This window comes from Scyliorhinus torazame, chromosome 5 (genome assembly GCF_047496885.1).
Source record: "Scyliorhinus torazame isolate Kashiwa2021f chromosome 5, sScyTor2.1, whole genome shotgun sequence".
NCBI classification, from domain to species: Eukaryota; Metazoa; Chordata; class Chondrichthyes; order Carcharhiniformes; family Scyliorhinidae; genus Scyliorhinus; species Scyliorhinus torazame.
In genome coordinates, this window is record NC_092711.1 from 127,676,579 (window position 1) to 127,683,179 (window position 6,601).

The following is a 6,601-nucleotide window of genomic DNA, read 5'->3' on the forward strand; positions in this document are numbered from 1 at the left end:
AAATATAATTGTATTCATGAGCTATCAGTCTGTAACAGATGATTAAATAAGTAGTGATCTTTAATTAAGTTACAATTAATGAAATAATAATGAATCAGTAGTTATAGTAAAAGTCTGAGTTTTATTTGTTGTAAGAATGTAAAAGCTTCATTGCTGTGTATATAAAGAATGTGCAATGAGGATAAATGTAGCAGCAAGGGAGACCTTTCAACTCTGATTAGCCTCAACATTTGAAACTGTATAAATAAGGAATTAAAGTAACTGTATGGAACAGTTCAATTGTATTCCTGTCAAAGGTAATGAGAGAAGGTGGTGTCAGCAATTAAAGATCCAATTAAATTAAACTCATGCCCAATTGGCCAATGGTCATGTTACCACAGGCCCAACTCTGACATGAGGTAATGGTCACTTTGGGGATAAAAGCCGACGTTCCGAAGGTCTTCCTTGCTGGCCAAGTAGTGAGACTCCCGAGGCCGGGTTCCAAGGAAATTACTGTCAAAGAAGGAGTCAGAGAGGGTTACGCTTCTACAGATGACCACCTGCATGAAGTTGTCAATGTCGTCAAGTCGTTCAGTAAACCTTTTCTTTTAATAAACTCCTTTTTACATTTACTGTCCAGAATTCTGCCTTTTCTTTAATTGGTTAAAATTCTTGTCCGAACCAAATCAAATTTATGAAATGGTAAGTTGGGAGTGGCTGAAATCAATTCAGGATCAGATAACATCAATCTTCAATTTAAAACTTGCACTTCTATCGCACCTTTCACAACCACAGCATGTCCCAAAGTGCTTCTGAAGTGTTGTCACTGTTACAGGAAATGCAGCAGCAAATTTCCACAAAGCAAGATCCCACAAACAGCAATGTGACAATGAGCAGATGATCGGATTTTGATGATGTTGATTGAGGGATAAATATTTGCCAGGGCACCGGGGATGAATCCCCAACTCTTCACAATAGTGGCTGTGGGAACTTTTACAGGACCTGGGAGGGGCAGACAGGGCTTCAGTTGAACATCTTACTTGAAAGAAGCTCCCTCAGTGCTGACCCTCTGACAGTGCAGCACTCCTTCAGTGCTGACCCTCTGACAGTGCAGCACTCCCTCAGTGAGGACCCTTTGACAGTGCAGCACTCCCTCAGTGCAGACCCTCTGACAGTGCAGCACTCCTTAGTGCTGACCCTCTGACAGTGCAGCAATCCCTCAGTGCTGACCCTCTGACAGTGCAGCACTCTCTCAGTGCTGACCCTCTGACAGTGCAGCACTCTCTCAGTGCTGACCCTCTGACAGTGCAGCACTCTCTCAGTGCTGGCACGAGGAATAGCGGATGTGATTTTTTGCCTCAGGTCCCTGGACTGGGACATGATCAAATTGATTTGATTGGGACTTTAATGGGGATGGTTGGGAGGGGTTGGTTTGAGAGGGGCTGCAGTTTGTATCTGTTGTATGTTTGGGAGTGAGGTGGCTGTGGTTGTCTGGGGGGGGCGGGGGGGCGGTGGTCAGGGCAACAGAATGGGGAATAGATGGTCCCCTGGGGAGTTTAAGTGTTGTCCGGGTTTTGGGTTTTGGTTGCTCATCTGTAGCCGGTATGGGCTGGGAGGCGTAGTTTGTTTTTGTTCTTTGAGCATACACCGTAGGTGGGGGTTACCTTTGCTAGCTGTAACACATAGATTTAGCACAGTGGGCCAAACAGCTGACATGTAATGCAGATCAAGGCCAGCAGCATGGGTTGAATTCCCGTACCGGCCTCCCCGAACAGGCGCTGGAATGTGGCGACTAGGTGCTTTTCACAGTAACTTCATTGAAGCCTACTTGTGACAGTAAGTGATTATCGGGGCTGGTTTAGCACAGGGCTAAATCGCTGGCTTTGAAAGCTAGACCAAGGCAGGCCAGCAGCACGGTTCAATTCCCATACCATCCTCCCCGAACAGGCGCCGGAATGTGGCGACTAGGTGCTTTTTACAGTAACTTCACTTGAAGCCTACTTGTGACAATAAGCGATTTTCATTTCAAGCTGGAAAGTTTCAGCGAGTGAACGGAGTGATGTGGGGAGAGGGGCTGCAGCTTGTTGGAGCTGTGAGAGCAAGGTTCAGTGAGCCAAGCTTATTTGTTTTGGGGGGGTTGTTTTTCTGGAAATTTTTTTCAGGGGGGTGCTGGACGGAGGGGTCTGACTGGGACTAAGGGCTTGTAAGTGCCGCGTCCTTGGGGAAGTGCTGGGAGCTGTCTTGGGTGGGTCCTGGCCACGGGTCAGTCAGAGCTGGCAAACATGTCTTTTACCTTTAGGAAATGGTCACAATCAGTGAGTGGGGGAATCTCAAGTTTTTTTTCTCTTCAAGGGAAGGTATTTTGCATTTTATAAAATGAAAAATGTAATTCAAATATTTTTTTTTAAAAACATTCCTTTCAGACTTCAAAACTGTGGACTCCTCAGTTCATGTTTGGGCTTCACTGCCTTTTGCTGAGAGATTTAAACACAAGAAACATCCCCGGCTCCTCCAGTCTTATAAGAACAAAGTAAATTCCAGCACAGAAACAGGCCCTTCGGCCCTCCAAGCCTGCACTGACCACGCTCCACTTCCGGGGACCTTATCCCTTTATTCCCATCCTATTCATTTATTTGTCAAGATGTCACTATCGTATCTGCTTCCAATACCTCCCCCGGCAGCGAGTTCCAGGCTCCCACCACCCTCTGTTTAAAATGCTGGTCTCGTACATTTCCTTTAAACTTTGCTCCCTGCACTTTAAACCTATGTCCCCTCATAATTGACCTTTGCACCCAAGGAAAAAGCTTCCATCCACTCTGTCCATGCCCAGTATAATCTTGTAGATTTCTATCAGGTCGCCCCTCAACCTCCATCATTCCAATGAGAACAAAACAAGTTTCTCCAACCTATCCTGATAGCTAATGCCCTCCATGCCAGGCAACATCCTGGTAAATCCTTTCTGTACTGTCTCCAAAGCCTCCACAAACTTCTTTGATTTGATTTATTGTCACATGTCACAACTGACAGGGGCTGTTTAGCACAGGGCTATATCGCTGGCTTTGAAAGCAGACCAAGGCAGGCCAGCAGCACGGTTCAATTCCCGTAACAGCCTCCCCGAACAGGCGCCGGAATGTGGCGACTAGGGGCTTTTCACAGTAACTTCATTTGAAGCCTACTTGTGACAAGCGATTTTCATTAATTTCATTTCATTTATGTACCAAAGTACAGTGAAAAGTATTTTTCTGCGGCCAAGGGAATGTACACAGTACGTATATAGTGGACGAAAAAAGAATAATCGACAGAGTACATTGACAAATGGTACATCAACAGTGATTGGTTACAGTGTGGAACAAGGGCCAAACAGCAAATACATGAGCAAGAACAGTATAGGATGTTGTGAATAGTGTTCTTACAGGGAAGAGTCATTGAGGAGTCTAGTAGCTGTGGGGAAGAAGTTGCTCCTACATCTGGATGTGCGGGTCTTCAGACTTCTGTATCTTCTGCCTGATGGAAGAGTCTTGAAGAAGGCAAAGCCTGGGTGGGAGGGGTCTCTGATAATGCTGTCCGCCTTCCTGAGGCAGCGGGAGGTGTAGACAGAATCAATGTGGGGGTGGCAAGCTTATGTGATGCATTGGGCTGAGTTCACCACAGTGCAGTTTCTTGCTATCTTGGGTGAGTAGTTGCCATACCAAGCTGTAATGCAGCCGGATGGGATGCTCTCTATTCCACATCTGGAGAAGTTTGTGAGAGTCGATGTAGACATGCCAAATTTCTTTAGCTTCCATAGGAAGTAGAGACATTGTTGGGCTTTCTTGACTGTTGCATGAACGTTAGTGGACCAGGACAGACTGTTGGTGATGGTGACTCCCAGGAACTTAAACTGAGACAGGGGAGAGCGAGAGTACTTTAAAATGAACTAACTTGTGTCAAAGGTATTAAAAGGTTTCTACACGAGACCTCGGGTGGCAACTATGAGGTCGCACATTTGGTGGCTCCCACTCTAGCTAGACATTCGGACCTTTCCCCCGACCTTTTTTGCATTTTTAAGCGCTGGACTTCAAGAAACAGTGAACAAGTGTCTGTTGTATATATTGGTTTATGGAACAGAGAGCCCAAAGGGATCGAAAAGGAAGAAACAAAAAGACAGGCTCGAGCTGGGTGTTGGCTGCAGCAGGGGACAAGATGGCCGGCGTCCAGACCCCTGGGGCTTCGGCCCAACCATCAACGGAGGAGCTGATGCAGGTCAACCGGGAAGGCTTCGCCAGACAGAAACGGGAATGCCTGGACCCGATTAAGGAAACAGTGGAGAGGATGGAACGGAGGCTAGGTGCCCAGGACTGGACGATCCAGAAACTGGAGAAGGCGCTAGCTGAACAGGAGGAACACCAGACGGCGGTGGAGATGGAGGTGGGGATGCTGAGGGACCGGCAAAAAAGGCTGCTGGAACAGGTAGAGGATTTGGAGAATAGGTCCCGTAGGCAGAACCTAAGGATTGTTGGCCTCTCGGAGGGGGCTGATACCGGGGAGTTTGTGGCGAACATGTTCCAGAATCTGCTGGGAGATGGGGCTTTCCCCCGACCGTTGGAGGTGGATCGGGTGCACAGAGCGCTGGCGAGGAAGCTGCGGCAGGGAGACCCCCCTCGGGTGATGGTGGTCAGGTTCCACAGGTACCTGGATAAGGAGCGTGTTCTCCAGTGGGCCAAGCGCACGCGGAGCTGTAAATGGGACAACAGCATTCTGCGGGTGTACCGAGATTTAAGCGTGGAGGTGGCCAAGAGGAGGGTAGGCTTTAATCAAGTCAACTCGATCCTGTTTAAGAAGCAGTTTAAGTTCGGACTGTTGTACCCGGCGCGACTTTGGGTTAGGCATGAGGACCAACATCATTACTTTGAGTCGCCCGAGGACGCTATGGAGTTTGCCAGAAGGAAAGGACTGGTGCCAACTTGAGAACATTCTGCTCTAAGTTGGAGAGACTGCTTTTCCTGTTCGTTTCAAATGCTGTTTGCACTGATTTATTCATTTGTTCATTTTTGTTCTTGGCTTTTCTCTTCAATAACTGTTTTTTTTAAGATGGGGAAAGTAGTAAAAAAATTACACAATTTCGGTGGGTTTTCTGTGTTGTGAGGGGGATGGTGGTGGGGATTTTGGGCTTTGTATTATTTTGAGTAGTTTTACTTTGATCTGTATTATGGTGAGAGTTTGGCTTTGTTTTTCTGTGTACTGACTTTGGTTGGTGTCTGTTTCTTAAAGTGGGCGGTTGTCGGGGCTGGGTTGATGAGGGCGATGGTTTCGATGGGCAAAGAGGGGGCATGGATGCAACAGTAGGTGGGAGACATGCTGGCGCCGGAGCCGTGGGCCACCAGGCTAGCTGAGTGAGCTAGTCTGCGGGAGCACAGTGGGGGGGGGGGGGGGGGGGGGGGGGCAGGTGTATACAATCAGAGTAGGGATCGGGTTAGGTTACAGAGTGTTGTTGCTGGGGGGGGGGGGGGGGTTGTTCGGCTGACGAGGGAGGGATTTGATTTTAGAAGCGGAGAAGAGGTCGGGGATGGGTGCTGCCAGGAGGCTGGGCTACAGAGGCACGGGCTGGGGGCAGGCCCAGGAAAAGGGATGGCTGACCGACAAGGGGGGGGGCACGGTGCCCCCCAACTAGTCTGGTCATGAGGAACATTAGAGGGCTAAATGGGCCAGTGAAGAGGGAAAAAGTGTTTGCGCATCTTAGGGCTTTAAAGGCAGACGTGATAATGTTGCAGAAAACCAGATTAAGTTGAGGAAGAAAAAAATGAAAAATGAAAATCGCTTGTCACAAGTAGGCTTCAAATGAAGTTACTGTGAAAAGCCCCTAGTCGCCACATTCCGGTGCCTGTTCAGGGAGGCTGTTACGGGAATTGAACCGTGCTGCTTTCAAAGCCAGCGATTTAGCCCTGTGCTAAACAGCCCAAGGAAGAGCTGCGTTACAGGTATTCCACTGAGGGCTAGATACTAAGACCAGGGGGGTCGCGATTCTGGTGAACAAACGGGTGCAGTTTGAGGCGGGGAGTATTGTTTCAGACGGGGGAGGTCGCTACGTTATGGTTAGCGGTAAGCTGGAAGGGAGCAAGGTTGTCCTGGTCAACATCTATGCGCCAAACTGGGATGATGCGGATTTCATAAAGAGGGTGTTGGGGAAGATACCCAACCTGGATTCTCACAAGCTGGCTATGGGAGGGGACTTCAATACAGTTATTGATCCAGGCCTGGACCGATCGTGCTCAAGATCGGGCAGAGTGTCAGCAATGGGAAAAGAGCTGAAGGAGTTCATGGAGCAGATGGGGGTGGTTGACCCGTGGAGGTGTAGAAGGCCGACAGGGAAGGAGCTCTCCTTTTTCTCGCACGTTCATAGGGTCTACTCCCGGATCGATTTTTTTATACTGAGGAGGGATCGAGTGACGGGGGTGATGGATGCGCAGCATTCGGCCATCACCATTTCCGACCATGCCCCGCATTGGGTCGAGCTACAGGTGAGTGAAGAGAGCTTCCAGCGCCCGCAGTGGAGGCTGGATGTGGGACTGCTGGTGGATGAAGGGGTGTGCGAGAGGGTGAGGAAGTGTATACAAAACTACTTGCAAGTCAACGATACGGGGGA